This window comes from Ischnura elegans, chromosome 11 (genome assembly GCF_921293095.1).
Source record: "Ischnura elegans chromosome 11, ioIscEleg1.1, whole genome shotgun sequence".
Taxonomy (NCBI): Eukaryota; Metazoa; Arthropoda; class Insecta; order Odonata; family Coenagrionidae; genus Ischnura; species Ischnura elegans.
Genome location: NC_060256.1, coordinates 39,147,504 through 39,165,004, shown reverse-complemented (window position 1 = coordinate 39,165,004; position 17,501 = coordinate 39,147,504).

Sequence of the window (17,501 nt, the reverse complement as noted above, 5' to 3'; positions counted from 1 at the left end):
TACCAGGATTTTCAGAGTATTGTGTATCTTGCTGGTTTGTTTGTGCTAAGTGAAACGACCGTGTTCATGTATTTAAACATTAATGGAAAGTTTCTGTAGTGCAACATACAGATATCGTTGGCTTAATTCTGAACCAGAATTATTTTCATAAGTCACGTAAAGAAGTCTTTCTTTCGTAAAGGCATCTGAAATATTTTCTAGTGTAGTGATTTTTCTGTTAATCACGGAAAAATTTGTGCTCCTCGATAATTCAAGATTGTGGAATCTGATGCAAGTTGTTGTTGTTCTGGTGCAGTGACTGTTCTGTTACTCTTGGCAAAACTTTTGCCTTTCGATGACTTTTCAAGAACTGATAAACAATTACAAAAAGCACAACTAGTTTGTCTAACTCTCCTTCTAATGAGATTTCATCTGTAAATTCTGTGTTTCCCTAAATTATTTCTAACGCATGAAATTGAGATTTTAAGTGTATTCTGCCGCAGAAGTTTACCAAATTAGATGACTATGTATTTTCAATTGAATATGTACTTCCAACAGAGTTTGTGCATTCTTAATAAATACGTTAATAGAGCCTGTGTTATTTTGTTGTGGTGGAAGACTTACATGAAGTTCATTTTGTTAGGCTGTATTTTGTCAACTTTTTTCAGCTGAGTCTACATCCAGATTAATGATAGAGATGTAGCATGTGGAGTTAGAAACGTTGGTTGAGTGCAGCTCTGCGAAACTTGGACCTGGCGGAAATAATTATTTCCGCCTCGGGTATCAGCAGTTAACTCATGTATCTGAAGTTAACTTATGCATCAGCAGGTCATAGGAGGTGAGAATCGAGTCGCAAACAAGATTCAGATAGGTATGAAGGTGGAAAACAGATTCGAAAAAGCTTAAACGGGGAAACCGGATTCAAATCTGTTGAACAGTGGAAACCAGAGTCAAACCACATTCATGGAAATGAGTAGGAAAACAGCCGCCATGTTGGACCTTCACAACTGATTTCCCACTGTCCTCCTACTGATTTCCAGCTGTTTCAATTTTCAAAACAGATTCAAAGGAGAAGGAAATCAGTGCGTCAAACCTGTTGGAAATCAGTGTTAAATCTGATGGAAATCAGTTTTTCCTTGCTGGGTGTCTTCTTGGCGACAGGTAACAGTGAAGCAATGGTACCTTCCTCCAATCTGGGCACCTTCCATTCAGCAAGAATTTTCTCCTCGTCTTCTCGTCCAAGGCCACAGATTACTTTCTGATATCACAATGGTGCAATGTGAAGCTCACACACCTAAAATTAATAAATAATAAAATACCATGTAACTTATTAGGTCAAATCATTTCCAATTTTTGGTATTTCTGCATGAGAAATCAAATTACTAGGCTCGTAAATATAGTAAATATTTGTATGCCTGATATTTTTATTGTTTTAAACTATAGCATAAGATAATTTGAAATGATGAAAGCCGACGTGTAATACACCATAGGGCAAGCTAAGAAGCAATATTCGATCCTATAAACTTGGCAGCTTATTCCTAGTTTCTCCTTTAACCACACGTTTACCGAATGAATTAATACAAAAAAGACAACTAAAATGCAAGAATTTTCAAAAGAAATACTGCTACAATATTTTGAATCACCATTTTTAGTACTGAATAGCCACTTCTGACTTAAAATTACATCCAAATAATTACAGCGAGGTAGAGTACATACCTCACAGTTTTTCGTAGGGGTGAAATGTTTTCTTCTTATCGCCCAAATGCACTTCTTCTTCAACTCAGGATCTTTTGGAGAGCTAAAAACTTGAACCATATGTCCCGGAGTTTCCATTACATCCCGACAATACACACACGAAAGGCATTTCTAACAAAAATATCTCACAAACACGTTTCTGAAGCCCAGTGAATGAAATTAAAGAATAAGGGAAACTTCCACATTACCAGACACTCTATTCTTCACTAACTTAACCACAAAAATCCCTGAAATGTAGTGAGACGTGACGTAAACGACGCGATCTCCAACGGCTTGTGAAGGCATGTGATCTTTCTAGGAGGATAGGGCACGATGGCACCACCCGCGAAAGAAAATAGTCCCAGACCGAATACAGTTTTATCGATGAGATACAATTTTATCGATGCATATGAATTTGCCAGTCCTCTTGCATCTTTTTTCGTCATTAAAGGAAATAAAGAAACAAAACCTTCTAAGTAACTTCCTAAGCGCGATTTTTGTATCTTGATTGTCCACCCTCGTATTTAGGTACGAAAACTTCCTGTGCCGTCTGGGTGGTTTCCTATTATTTTTTTATTGCCTAAATCGAAAGATTATTACTCCTGGAGTACGTATTTCACGCTTTTAGATTTTTAAATTACGATATCTATTTTACGCGATTTTTTGAAAAGTGAAAATTTTCAAGCGCGCGAAAACGCGACGGCTAAGTATGAATGCTGGGAAAAACTCCGTATGACGTCGTTCTGGTTCCCGCTGCCGCCGTGTGAGGCCACCTCGGTGCGAGGCTATGAGCGCCGCTACGACGCAGGCTGCTAGCAGATAGCAGAGTACCCTAATAGCAGTTAGCGCTTGGCTTAAATAAGGATTATTAACACCCAATCAAATGAAGGAAACTTTCCGACCTTAGCCAGTTTTAATAGGTGATTATTAAGACATGTTTCCCTGAGCTCTGTGCCTCATACATGCATTGGTAATCTTAGACGATGTAAAACTCCTATCCTCTCCTGTAGAAACTATATCCCTGTGACGTCACGTGGAGTGGCATCGCGTAGGGCGTCAATCTGGCCTTCTTCAAATGAGCATAAAATTGACCCTTGCCATTCGTCTAAACCGGTATTTCTAAAACCAAATAATTTGTATATTATGAATACACTAATGATGGGTAACGAATCGCAATCAATGCCTTTCGTTTTCTTTGATGAAGGAAACTACCCTATTGTCTATTTTTTCGTAATTAATTTTTTCCAGGAATGTGGGATGGGCTGCCTTGAGGCTGGGAAAATAGCTCCTCCGTGGTTCTCGATGTCGTGTCACGTTTTCCTTACTAATTAGAGAAACGTAGTTTATTCCGCATTCATCCATTTTTGAGTGCTCTTGGTAACCAAACGCACCGTAGGATCCGATACGTTAGCAACCCTATCCGCTGCGATAGACCTAGACCGCTTGTTTTACATACAAAATATTGAATTTTTGATGAATTGTTACCCTTACGAGGAAATTGAGGACATTTTGTCCATTAATCACCCGAATTAAATGTATCACCCCTTGGAAATGTAGAAGTATCTAAGAGAAAAAATCCGATGCTAATGTAAAAATGCCTCTTGCACGACAATTTAAAGTGAGTCGGGTAGTTTAAAAAAAATATGAATACTTATGTCCATTGCAAGGGATTGAAATTGAAAATCCCAATGTTTCTATCCTCTTCTGACGATGCACTAAACATTTTCTCGAAGTGGACATTTCGGAGCTTTGCGCCTTCACACATTCCAAAATTTACATTGTTGATTTTTATTATCTTTCGATAGGGTAGTTTCCTTCATCAAATAAAACGAAATGCATTGATGGCTATTCGTTAACCAACATTAGGGTTTTCATAATATACAAATTATTGGGTTTTAGAAATCCCATTTTAGACGAATGGCAATTGTCAATTTTAACCTCATTTGAAAAAGGCCAGATTGGCGCCCATGCGATTCCACTCCGCGAGACGTCACAGGGACCTAGTTTCTATACGAATAGATACGAGTTTCACATCGTCTGAGATTACCAATGCATGCATGAGGCGCAGAGCTCAGCGAAACATTTCTTAATAATCACCTATTAAAATTGCATATGGTCGGAAAGTTTCCTTCGTTTGATAGGGTATTAATAATCCTTATTTAAGCCAAGCGCTACCTGCTAGCAGGCTACTCTGCTACCTCCTAGCAGCCTGCGTCGTAGTTGCGTTCATAGCCTCGCACCGAGGTGGCCTCACACGGCGGCAGCTGGAACCAGAATGACGTCATATGGGATTTTCCCATCATTCCTACTTAGCCGTCGAGTTTTCGCGCGCTTGAAATTTTTCACTTTTCGTTTAATCGCGAAAAATAGATATTGTCATTCGAAAATCTAAGAGCGCGAAATGCGTACTCCAGGAGTAATAATCTTTCAATTTAGGCAATAAAAAAATAATAGGAAACCACCCTATTGCATTTGTTATTAGTTAATCGACCTTCCAAGAAAACTGTACTTCTTTTCGTTGCAACATTCTTCCACATGAGCGTGACAAGTAAAAATCTAGGATAAGAAAGGTAATAGATAAGATTGCTGATCCCATTAAAAAAAGTATAATCAAATTCGCTCGTTTATTTTCGCGTTTTTATGCTGGAATGCAAACTTTTTCAATTTTAACCATCAATTCATTGTGCGACCAGCAACTGATTTTCATGACATTTTTATGGTTGCTGAACCGATAAATCGCATTTAAGACTGTTGCAACAAAAGGGATTGGGATGTCAAAAATTCTGCTACATAGTCTGAGAGTTAAGACTTCTTCATTAGTTTTTTTTATTTTTAATGAAAATGTATTCATCGGTATTTGTCATGGATTCAAAGATAAGACTGATTATTTTCCGATCCTACTCAATGAAATCGCTGTTAAAACACCTTTCTTCCTCCTGAGTTCATAATTAGTTAATGCTACGGAAGATAAAGCAATTTGAAATTTGTATCGAGGACTAAAATACTGATAAATAGATAAGCATATTGGGATTATGTTAAAAGTTAGGATGCGTACGATATTTTAAACTACCTGAGCAGGAATGTGATGATGCGACCTTACTGTTTGTACGGCCAGTAAGGACATAGAAAGATGGACGCATGTACGTGTGTATGGACGTGTTACTTGAAGAATATATATCAAGCCTAATATCTAAATTGCCTTATCTAGTACTCTCGTGGCAGGTTCCAATTACAAGTTTTCCTTGCAATCAAACTTTCCTTTTTTGAGATTTATGTGGCACTTCTATATCCACAATAGGGTAGTTTCCTTAATCAAAGAGAACGAAAGGCATTGATTGCGATTCGTTACCCACCATTAGTGTATTCATAATATACAAACTATTTTTTTAGAAATACCAGTTAACCTGAATGCTAATGGTTAATTTTAACCTCATTTGAAAGAGGCCGGGTTGGCGCCCATGAGATGCCACTCCACGTGACGTCACAGGGACCTAGTTTCTATACGAGTAGATGGGAGTTTTACATCGTCTGAGATTACCAATGCTTGCATGAGGCACAGAGCTCAGGGAAAATCTTTTAATAATCATCTATTAAAATTACCTTTGGTCGGAAAGTTTCCTTCATTTGATTGGGTGTTAATAATCCTTATTTAAGCCAAGCGCTAACTGCTATTGGGGTACTCTGCTATCTGCTAGCAGCCTGCGTCGTAGCGGCGTTCATAGCCTCGCACCGAGGTGGCCTCACACGGCGGCAGCTGGAACCAGAATGACGTCACATGGGATTTTCCCAGCATTCATACTTAGCCGTCGAGCTTTCGCGCGCTTGAAAATTTTCACTTTTCATTTTATCGCGTAAAATAGATATCGTCATTTAAAATCTAAAAGCGAGAAATACGTACTCCAGGAGTAATAATCTTTCGATTTAAGCAATTAAACAAATAGTAAACCACCCTGTCAAAATCATTCTCTTGTTAAATCAAGTCTCCTTCTGGTTACGTGTGGTGGAAAACCCTTTGCATTGTTTTTTTTGCATTTCTTTCAAAAAAAAAAAAGATTCCCATGGCACAGTGATGCAGGAAAAATACACTGATGTTTAAAAAACTATTATTTATTTAGATTAACTCATTTTCTGCCATGTATTTGTTTTTAATGGTAACCGAATTATTTTTTGGCATTATCTTTTGTAAAACATGAATAGCTAAACTGAGTCAACCACAATTTTCTACATACTGTCTTCACTCCATTTTCAGCAAATTGAGGGCGTGAAGTCGCTGTCCTGTGGTATCTTAGTCGAAGTCCAGAGCAAGAGGCCGTACATCTCGGACAGACCAGAATCATAAGGATTGGTAGTGTGTGGTCCCAACTTCATTGTTCTACTTGAGAACTACATTCATCTTGACATGAGAAAATCCTTATCCTGTTTTCTCAAGGGAATGTGTGTATTTACCGGAAGTACGATACATGCTATTACTATATGTAATTTTTGCTCATTTTAAAATCATTATGCAGGGTTATCGTAAAAGAATTGCGCTGTTTTTAACATGGTTTTTAATGAAAACGGAATTACTTACTGTTTATTATTTTTTCGAAATTTTCGCCTCAAACGGTAAAAAAAATAGTTATTAGTGAATTTCAATGTGTGTGCCTTTAGCTGCTCGACATGAGAGAAACTCGGCGTCGGTATTAGCCTACTTTTTACGAAAGGCGCCTTGGGTCCTTTCGTAAAGGCCCAAGCTTTACGTCCCATCCGACGGACGGAGTGCTGCATGTGAGGTGCCCTCCTCAAGGCAATCGATTAGAGATCGGGCAGCTTCTGAAAAATCTCTGCCACCCTAACCCTAATGTTTAAACTCGAGAAGTTTCCTTCGTTTGATAAGGTATTAATAATCCATAATTAAGCCAAGCGCTACCTGCTAGCAGGGCACTCCGCTACCTGCTAGCAGGGCACTCTGCTACCTGCTAGCAGCCTGCGCCTAGCGGCGCACATTTCCTCGCCCAAGGTCACCTCACCTTGCGGCAGCGGGAACCAGAATGACGTCACACGGGCTTTTCTCGGCATTCATACTTATCCGTCGCGTTTTCGCGCGCTTGAAAATTTGCACTTTACATTTAATTACGAAAAAAATAGAAATCGTCATTAAAAAATCTTAAAGTTTGAAATGCTTACTCCAGGAGTAATAATCTTTCGTTTTAGGTAAAAAAATAAAAGGAAACCACCTATTATGTGTGCGAACAACCACGCCATCCTACCCAGGCGGGACTAGAACCCGTGATCACATGTTTGGCAGGCGAGGACCTCACTCCGCCGCCACCGAGGCCGGCGAGATTTACTGATTTACTGCTTTGATTTCTCTAGTATGAATGTAAGATTTCTCTTGTCTCTAAATTCAGTTATTCATAATTCAAGGTGATTCTGCTAACATTGTGACCAAGCATCTCGCAAACTGCTAATCAAATACGTCCTGGGTTTTGGTTATAATCTAGCATGCAATTCGTTGGACCTGATATCGAGTGAAAAGTTTGAATATGCTGGATATCTTGAACTAATCGTTTTCGTCCTTGCTTTCCCCACTCACAGGGTTATTACTCATTCATGTTTACTGTAGGTAATTTATCCTATTCCCAGCGCTGACGTGAATTCTGAAGGAGAAAAAAGGGGCTGATTTGGAGGTCAACTAGAAGATTCAACTAGAAGATCATTCATTTCTTCTACTTTTAAATAATTTTTGAGTAATCATTCCGTAATATTTCTATATAGAAATCATATGGCCTCACCCTCTGATTTTACCATTAGCAACGCAAGATCAACACCATGGCCGGCTCATTCATCTGACCTAAACTCCATAGAAAACGTATGGGGAATTATCAATGTAGGCGCTAGGAGCGTATATCCACGAATAGTTGAATTCATTTCGATGATGGCCTCATTAAGGTGAAAAATTAGTTTCTTGAATGCCTTAGCGTCTTCGGAAAGTTGAAGAGATATCGGGTGACACTAATAAATATTAATAAACTGAAAAATTGTGTAGTTTTTCTTATAAAGCGACCATTCTACTCTGAAAAATATTCATCGCAGCAAAATAACGGATGAGTCTGATCAAAGAGTTTGAAGACATGGGTGACATCCATTGCGGTCATGAGTTTATACCTTTTTATAATCGTCGGATTATATAGGGTGAAAGTTCATATACCAATGTATTTCCACCTGGTCCTTGCTGATTTTAGTTAGCACACCCACTGGAAGGAAAGTATTGGTTCTTGTAATCACGTAATTTCCACATTATTCGTGACCATGTACTAGAAGTTTGAATACTATGATTCTCGATTGAATTATAATCATTTCTCTTGCTAGATGGTTATCAAAATGATATTAGCTATGAGTGTATCTAGTTCTTTAATGAGTATTGCCGATACAATTAGTAGGAATTTTTATCAACGGAGATTTGACTGTAATTAGCCGCAAGGAAACGAAGATACAACCACCGAGACTGCCCATCCTAATTCCTCTTACAATATTAGTGAGTGAATCTGCTTTGAAATAAATGTTTTAACGTAGATTGTCATTATTTCAATAATTTCAGTACTTTAAAAATTGAATTAACTATATCTTGAGTCAACACTATCAGTTGTAATGATGAGAAGAATGATTCTTTTATAAAATGAAAGAATTATACTTCGGATTCGAACCTTCGTAGAACTTTGCCGCATCAACGGCGCATGGAGTAAACCTATTCAGCTACGGAGCCACGTCTTCGTAGGACATATATGGTAAGTTCAAATGTGAATATAAAGCGAGGAAAAACCTCGCCATGGAGTCCAAAAGAAAAGAATTTAGCATGAGCGTAGACGTTAGTTTCCTCAGTGCATTCCGTCCGCTTATCTTAATTCAGCTAAAAAATGGATAGTAAGCTTATCTGAGAAACCTCCAAAAGCCTTTCTCAATGTTATTTAATGAAGTTTTTTTCTTATTTGGAAAGTTTTAGTAGTTTTTGAACATTGGCATATTTCATATTAATTTATGATAATATCAAAAACATCATTCTGTGTAAAGGGAAGCATCTACTGCTATTAACGCAACGATAGCGCGAATAATGATATTTCAAATAAGAAGTGGATTTTTTCGTATAGTTTTTATTTTAGCCACAAATTTCAGTATGCGATAAGTGTACGTGAAAACCTTTACCAAGAGCATGATAAACTGCTCCACCGTCATTGAAGTTAAGCCCTAAGATACATAAAATATACCATGGTTTCAACGTCGTATATGGCTTCATTCAAAAGATAAATAACAGTGAAAGTGTGGCGTTACATGATATCGGAGGCTTTGTGTTCGTGGTAAGAGGATTATAGCATATTGAACGTTTTTTAGATGAGGTTTTTGGAGAGGAATTTGGAAAGTAAGCTTGTCTGAGAAGATTAAGGGAGATATACCAGATATTTAGGAGGAGGAAAACAGTGTATTCGAATTGACTGAGGGAAAGGAGAGTATATGGAGGAGATTAGTTTAATAGAAAGGGAAAAGGTTCCATTTCCGGATCTAATATGGGTTTCCAATAGTTGATTCAGCAAGGTTTATGGAAAAACAAGCGAGGTTATTTTCATTGTAAAGCACTAATCGTGCTAGCGTTGCATTTATAGAAATAAATGCTGGATTCAGCGATGTATTTATATTGTTCTTATTAATAATTCTTAAAGTTTTTTCTCTATGTCACTCTTGTACAGCACGTGATATATATTTGAATATCTCAATTGTTTTTCTGCTATCAGATAAAATATGTTCCGCCTTTACCAGCCGCTGTTTTAACCTAATATATCATGCTAACCTCAAGTCAGGTTGACCTACAGGGTACATATATTGCACACACAGTACTTCTTTAATGTATTGCGTACGTATGTACTTTGTATACTTCATTGAGGTGAAATAAATATCATTATCATTATTCAAGACATGAATAGCGTTACAACGGCGTAGATAAAATATGATATCATGGCATTATCTTAAATTTCTTCATAGCAATACTACGACAACGCATATCTCTCCTCTTTACTGGAAGAAATACTACTTGCACTTAGATTATTACAACCCACCCACCGCCGATTGACAACCGGCAGCAAATTTCTTCTCTGCATTATGAATGGGTCTTTCAGATGCGTTGATCTCCTATTATTCTTTTCACTCCACATTCCTCCCGCAATACAGTGACTTTACACTAGCCCAAATTCCGACCATCAATTTCGCAAAGATCCCTTTTCTACTGTTTACCTTCCGTTTTCAATTCCCTCTCGAATACATCTTTTTCTCTTGACCTCTTTGCCTTCCACACCAATTTCAACAGCTAACTGCAAAGTCTGTCATTCAGATACCACCTTTTTGTATATATTGCATTTGTTTAAACTTACCCTGCTGACCATAGTACCGTATATGTACCCCATTGCCAGCCACTTTCAATACTTTAGTGTTATTTCCTAACAACCAACCTATGTTGCGAGGAATAGGTATTTTATATCATTTTAATGAATGAAATATTATTTATTTTTTTATTTAGAGGTTTGTCACTTCGTTGAAAAGTGGCAAACCACCATTTTTCAAAAGACGGGTGGCGTAATATTACTCCAATGGTACGCGAAGTATTTATATTCAATGTTATTTTTTAATTATTTTTTATATTTGTTTTATCATTTATGCACATGTTTTATTAACCGAATATAAAGGCCCTAGGCCAATGATACCCTAATCCTGCTTTGGTGTTAAGTAAAAAAAATATATGAAACTTAATAGTTTTCATTTGTTCGCCGTAGTTTTCTCAATCAATCGCTATTTAATTTGTAAACGTGACTGTTTCACCTGAAGGTTTGTCGTTATGCTTCTTCTTCTTATTTCTTTGCAGCTATTCTTGTTTGGTTCGCTTTTCCTAACTAATCGCCTCCAAGTCATTCTATCCTCGGCATCCCTTTCCGTCGAATCCTTCTCCCTCAAATCATTCTCAGCACAGTCCCTCCATCTTCTCTTTGGTCTTCCCCATCGGTCTCTTCCCTACTACCTGAAAATTTCTAATTCTGTTCCCCACGCACTCCTCATACCCCACACACTCCTTCGTCCATAAAATATGACCGAACCATTGCAACCCTCCCTCTAGCACCTTCCTTGAGATCTCAACCACTCTTGCCATCTCCCTTATTGTCTTATTTCTAAGCCTATCTCTTCTTGTTTTCCCCATCATCCATCTGAGCCTTCTTATCTCTTCCACATCCATTTTCTTCTCGTGGTCTTCCTCAGCAGGCAAAGTTTCTCGGTATAAGTTATCTCAAAATTACATAGACTTCAACTAAAGAAGCAAAATATAAATTACTATGGAAAAAACGTTGGATTTGTTGGGAGGTCTACAATTTATCGTATTTAGTGCATTACCTCTTAAAAACATTGAGGGTTGATATTTGAACCTAAATTTTTTCCATAATGTTGCTATTTATTAAAAATCACTCGAATTTTAGTCAAAGAACAAGTATCCTCAAAATTACGTTTAGATCCCACGAGGTTTGTTATTTCGTATTTCATCAACGGCATAGATCCTTGATAAGTGATCTCTGCTTCAGGGGCGTAGCCAGGAATTATGGCTGGGGGTGGAGGGTGGGGGGGGGTTAGGTGCAACTAATACCAGGGTGTTTGGTGGTATGGAATACCCACCAGGATAAGCGGTAGGTGCGATATTAATGAAGTGCGGAATTTTAAAATAAACGAATCAAAATGGTGAGTTTTACGGCTTTCTGCGGGATATTTTATTAATCCTTACACTATTCTATTAGTAATATCAATCCTAATAAGTAAAATGAATTAAATTTAAATATTTCTCTGAGCTCTTGGGGGGGGGGTTTAACCCCCAAACCCCCCCCCCCCCCCCCTTCGCTGCGCCACTACTCTCCTTTACATTAGCCAAAATGAGACTTTTCGATGTGGAAAATACACGGGGAAAACTTACGATGCGTCGGGAGGTTACAATTTATCTTTTTCAGTAAGTCACCTCCAATAAACATATAGGGTTGATATTTCATTTTAAATCTTGTCGATCAAAAATAAAAACTATGTTTTACCCATTTAATTTTAATTAAGGTAATATGCGAGGTCTAATCTTTGTGCCTGCAAAATGTGCGAAACCACTTTCGAATGATTTCCAGACAGTGCACTGCAGTGTGTTGAATGAGACTGCTGAGCTAGAGTACGCCAAGGCTGTGGTCTGGCCCTCCAATGGTGATTGGGAGGGAACCAACGCGATGGGATACGGAGCTCTCTCTGGATTTTCATGCTCCGTGTGGGCTGATTGTCGCCCGAATGGAATTCAGCGCGTAATGAAAGAGCATCACTGCGAACGTTCGCAACCTGGCTAAACGAACAATCTACTCACATAATACTTGGGAAAATTAGGAGAGAAGTGAGGAAGGAATAATTACACCGGAAAAGCCCATTCGTGACAATTTATTATAAGACAGTATGCGGCAATATTCAAAAGATTAAGATGGTTGACAACGTATCTCAACGTTCTTCTTTATCGCTGTATGGGCCAATCGTAGTTTATGCATCCAACATATATGGCTCAAAAAGTAGGATTTGTAAAATTTTTAAATTCATAACCGTTTAAACGAAAAAAACAATTTCAGTGCAGTAAGAACAAATTTGAGAGAGTATCTTTTACTTTGGTGGGTTATATTAAAGAAACCTTACCACGTGGTTATAATTTTATTTCATAAGGATCTGAATTGCTTCACAAATATCTTTCAAGTGTCAGTACTACAGTCTATCTAGGAATATTTTACAGCGATGTTTAACACTAATTGCTCGTTTGGAAGTTGGCGACGGTGCGGGTTTATTGCTTCATATATTTTTAGTGGATTCCTAAATAGAATTAAAATAATTTGGACTTAATTAGGACCATATCGTTATAAAATATCAAAGATAAAATCAAATTAAATTTTATAAGAATCTTTTATTTGCATTTCTGTGGAGAGAAGAAATAATTTTGAGATAAGAAATACTTTTCATATTTATTCTATCTCTAACACGAAATAATGAAACTTTTAACCTCCTCAATATGTTTCGATTAGGTACAACCATCCATTAAATCGGAAACATCAGAATACAATGGAAAAATAAATCAAAGTATGAATCCAAAGTGATCCTTTCGTATTTTATCAAAATGGTGGCTGATAGTAGTGTTAGGGTGAGATGTTTATACTGGCTCCAAGGTCTCCTTTAAATAAGATCAAATATTAATGGTTTCAGACAATTGTAATCGTACATTTTCGTCCAATCTTAATTTTTTAATGCCCTTAAAATACAGTGTATTAACCCATAGCTACACGCGCCCGCGAGGATAGCGCCAGTACGCGCTTGCGGCTTTTTTCCGCACTTAAATGTTTTTTGGTTTTCCTGAATATACATTAAAATTTCAGGGTATTAACACACATATGGATAATTAAAAGCACTTTAAATATTTTCCTCTTCCATTTATAAACGAAAATAAAGCATATTGATATGAAAATTTCTTGTTATATACTTTGAGTGATTTTTGTTATGGAATTGCAGACGATAATGTTCTTTGTCGAGAAAAAAATACCGCAATAGAATACCAAAGTGTGCCACCAGTTATCTATGCGCATTAAACGCGCTATTTCGAGTTTTTGAAAAATGCGGAAAAATCCCCGCTTCAGCCCGTATGACACTTCCCAATTTATTGGCCAATCCATAGGATATTGGATTGTGGTCCAACTGACACTAAAACTAATGCCCAATATTTTAAACAATATTGCGCGCCGATTTATTGTTCAATAAATTGGAAAGTGTCATAGCGTGTAACTAAGGGTTAAATAATATATCGAATGGGCTGGATACCCAAGAAAAACAGTTTTCGTGGTAACCTCTAGGTGCATCCAATAAAATGTTTGCGTTGCCATAGCTCAGTAACTAAGGAGTTTCGACCCCATCTTTATTGACAAAAAATGGTTAACATTGTCTCGTCTAACCACCCCTGATGTATTTCAGATTCCTCTGGAAACACACTGTGAACCTCATGGCTACGCCGCCGCCGAGCGAATCTGAGAGAACCTCTCTCTGATTATGCGATGTGCTGTTGCGGCCTCTCACGGTTTTAGCGTGATTGGCCGTGCTTCGCAGTAGCGCGGTCGTGTTTGCGCAGATTCTTGTTGGCCTTGTTCGCTCCTCTGGTGGGAACGCGCAAGCCTGTAATGCCCTCTTGTCTGAGAACCCCGCGCCCTGCGACATCTGTGGTAGTTATTTGACGGCTGTGAGTCGGAATATCTTTGCGTTCGCGTTGGACGTCTATCGGAATGAGATCAAGGGCGGATTCAGCATCAAATTTGGAGAGCGGGGGTCATGGCTTGTTGTGCAGCAGCAGCGTGGCTAATCTAAAGTTTCACTTTTGCATTGTACGTCGAATTTTTAGGCTTTTTGGGGTACACTATTAGCTGAGTCCCAGCCTAATGCATTGATTTAATAGCATGGAGTAACTGGATGATTACGAATAAAGTGAAAATTTTATTGAAGCATTTACTGCAAAATCGGATACATTAAAAAAATAAAATATACGGTTTTGTATAAACAAATATAAAGCATTTTTTTCAGACGGCACGGCGTTTGCCAGAGTTTATTTTGAACTTAATGTCAGTCGAGATTCAAAGGAAGTTATTGTTGAAGACAATAATATATCATTTTCAAAGTTTTTCTTTGTTGATGGTGCAAGCAGGGTGGATTCTTTCCGATACTGCTCCTATTTCTTCCGGCGTTCCTCAAGGAGCCATTCTTTCTCCTACCCTTTTTAACCTATTAATACATGATCTCCCTTCCATTCCCGGCGCCTCAACCTTTCTTTATGCAGACGATACCATCTTCATTGCCCAGGGTTCAAACCCTAGAACAACAGCGGAATTACTCCAGCGGCAAATTGACGAATATGAATATTGGGCGGACACTTGGAAATTTTCTGCGAATCCTCGGAAATGCGTCCACGTGACGTTTTCTCGTCGTCCAAAAGCCGGAATCGGCGAACCAATCTTTTATGGGAATACTGAAATTCCGCGCGCTGAAAAAGCAACTTTTCTCGGCGTCGTCTTAGACCAAAGGATGAGATGGAAGCAACATATTACTTACTCCACCGGATAAACCATCGCTGCAGCATCTTCTCTGGGCCCGCTTCTATACAGAAACTCGAAATGCTCCTGCTTTACAACTCTATGCTGAAACCTCTTCTCTCGTATGCATCGCCAGCATGGCTAATGGCTGCGAAAACGCATCTAAACAAAATTCAAACCACCGAAAATAAAATCATAAGAAGATCAGTAGGAGCTCCGTGGTTTATTCGCAATAAGGACTTGAGGAAAGATCTAAAAATTCAACCGATACTTTCTGACTTAAAGGCACAACTCCCGAAATTCGAAAAATCTCTGGCGGCAACAGAAAACGTTTTAATTGAAAATCTCTGACACTACTCCCCAGCTAAACTATGAAAGCACAAATCTCCTAAATACGCTTTAGTCCCCCATCACATCCCCTCCCCTTAATCATTTTTCAGCCACACTGTGACTTAACCGAATAATTGTACCAGAAATGACAATTGAAGAAATTCACTGTAGACAGCCATTTTAGCTGGGAACAGAGCAGGAAAAAGCAAAGGAAATTTCGGCGTGGCGTGGCAGGGTGGATTCAGTGTCAAATTTGTGGGTGGGGATGGTCATAGCCTGGGGGAGTATGGAATACCCCAAGGAGGGAAAGGCGTCCTCCCGAGTTAAAGTTTTGGTAGGGGGTGCTACGCTCTATGTTAAATACAACTGAAATTTCTCTCTCGTTTGGGACTTGTAGCCATGCATTTGCATACTTCATTTACTGCTTAGTAAGGATATAAAAACTGATAAACTAATAAAAATTTAAAAACGTTTGATGAAATTTGGGGGGGGAGGTTATGACCCGTTTATACCCCCCTAAATCCGCCCCTGAATGCGATGGAGCACTAATATGACCTTAAAAAGCATTTGAACACTAGAGGGTAGTCGGAAATTCATTGATATGCTCCCCCCATCGACGTTATAGAGTAAGTCAGTCTTAGCAACAAATTACTAAAACTTTGTTTGCTCAGTTGCCACATTTCCGAGCTATTTGCGATTGAATCTCGTGACGTTCGTATTAGCTCGGAACAGTGGAATAGCGAAGGGGGAAGTCCGGGGGTTCCAGGCCCCCCTAAATGTAAAAGCACATTTTTTTTCCTTCTTAAAAGGAAACAAAAATTGAAAAATTATGGATTTGCAAACGATTTCTTTGACGAATGAAGGTTTTTCGATGATGAAAAGTATTAAAATTTGTTTAAAACCCTCTACTTAGTACTCTGTTTTTCAAAAGTTTTCCACCCTGGTTTTGGACCCCCCGAACAAAATTCTTGGCTACGCCACTGACTCGGTAACGGCGCACTGAGCAAAAATTTTCAGGTAATTTTTTGTTAAAAATAACTTACTCCACAACGTACATGGTGGCGTATCAGTGAATTTCTGATAACGCTATAAATACACCCAGAATGAAATTCACCATGAAAAACTATTAGTCTTAGCCGGAATTCGAACCCGAATCTCACAATTGCCGGTCAGGTATGCTACAGTTACAGTCTGAGATTCAACTTCAAAGAAGATGGCTTGATTTATATATGATTTGGTTGATGGCTTAGTATAGCTGGTTGCATATCTGACCAGCAATCGGTTGATCAAGGTTCGCATTCAGGCTAAGTTAAATGACTGTTTCATGGCGAATTTCATCCTTAGTGATTATATAAGGTTGCACTCGTGCGAATTAATATGTTCAGAGTTACTCGTTTCATGCATTGCATTTCAGCGCAATCAAATAAAACATGTTTTTACTTATTCTTCTAATTTTACCTTTTAATTGACAATGGGGAAGTTTAAGGGGATTGAGAATATCAAAGGTAATTTTAGTGAAAAACCTAGTTTATATCCGTTAAAAATTCGCCATTTATTTATTTGGTAGTCTGTCTGCAGCCAGATTCCCATGAAAAGGTTCTAGTGCTGCGAACCGGAGGCAATTCATCAGTGATTGAATCGTCGAATACTCAAGCGTCCATTGAAGAATTATGTGTGAAAATATTTTATTTCGCCCCATTCACTTAAGGTTCCATCCATTTCAAAACATACAGGCAATGTTGCTCAACATTTGTCAATTATTCTATTTTTTTATCACTGGTTCTCTACATGTTGACAATCACAAAACACTATTTGAAAAAATTTACAAGCCATACTTTTTTGGCAGCCATTTTTAAAGGGCGGCTGGGCAAATTTTGATGAAAAACGTCATTTGAATAAATATTAATTTTGATGCTATTTTAAAAGATAGCTGAATAATTAAAAAAACATAGTGTTCAGCATGAAAAGAAACTTAGGAAACCAGTTTTTATATATTTCTATCATAAAAGACAGTCAGTCAAAATCTTTCCGTAAAAACTCGCGAAAAATTTGACAATACTAACTTTTTTACGCCATAAATCAATATGAAGCGAGCGAGACTCACTAATAAAATGTTATTTCTGAGTTGAATACTTAATATACTACTTGCAGTATAAGTTTTGTTACTGAGAATTCACTCTTTTCTTTTCTAGAGCTTGTAGAACAATGCCGAAAGCCTTTTAACGTTGATTTTTGCAGGTTTATGTATACAGAGGTCAGCAAAAGTTATTTAGTCTTAACAGTAGATTTATAATGAGAGGTTCGTTACGTAAGAGTTCA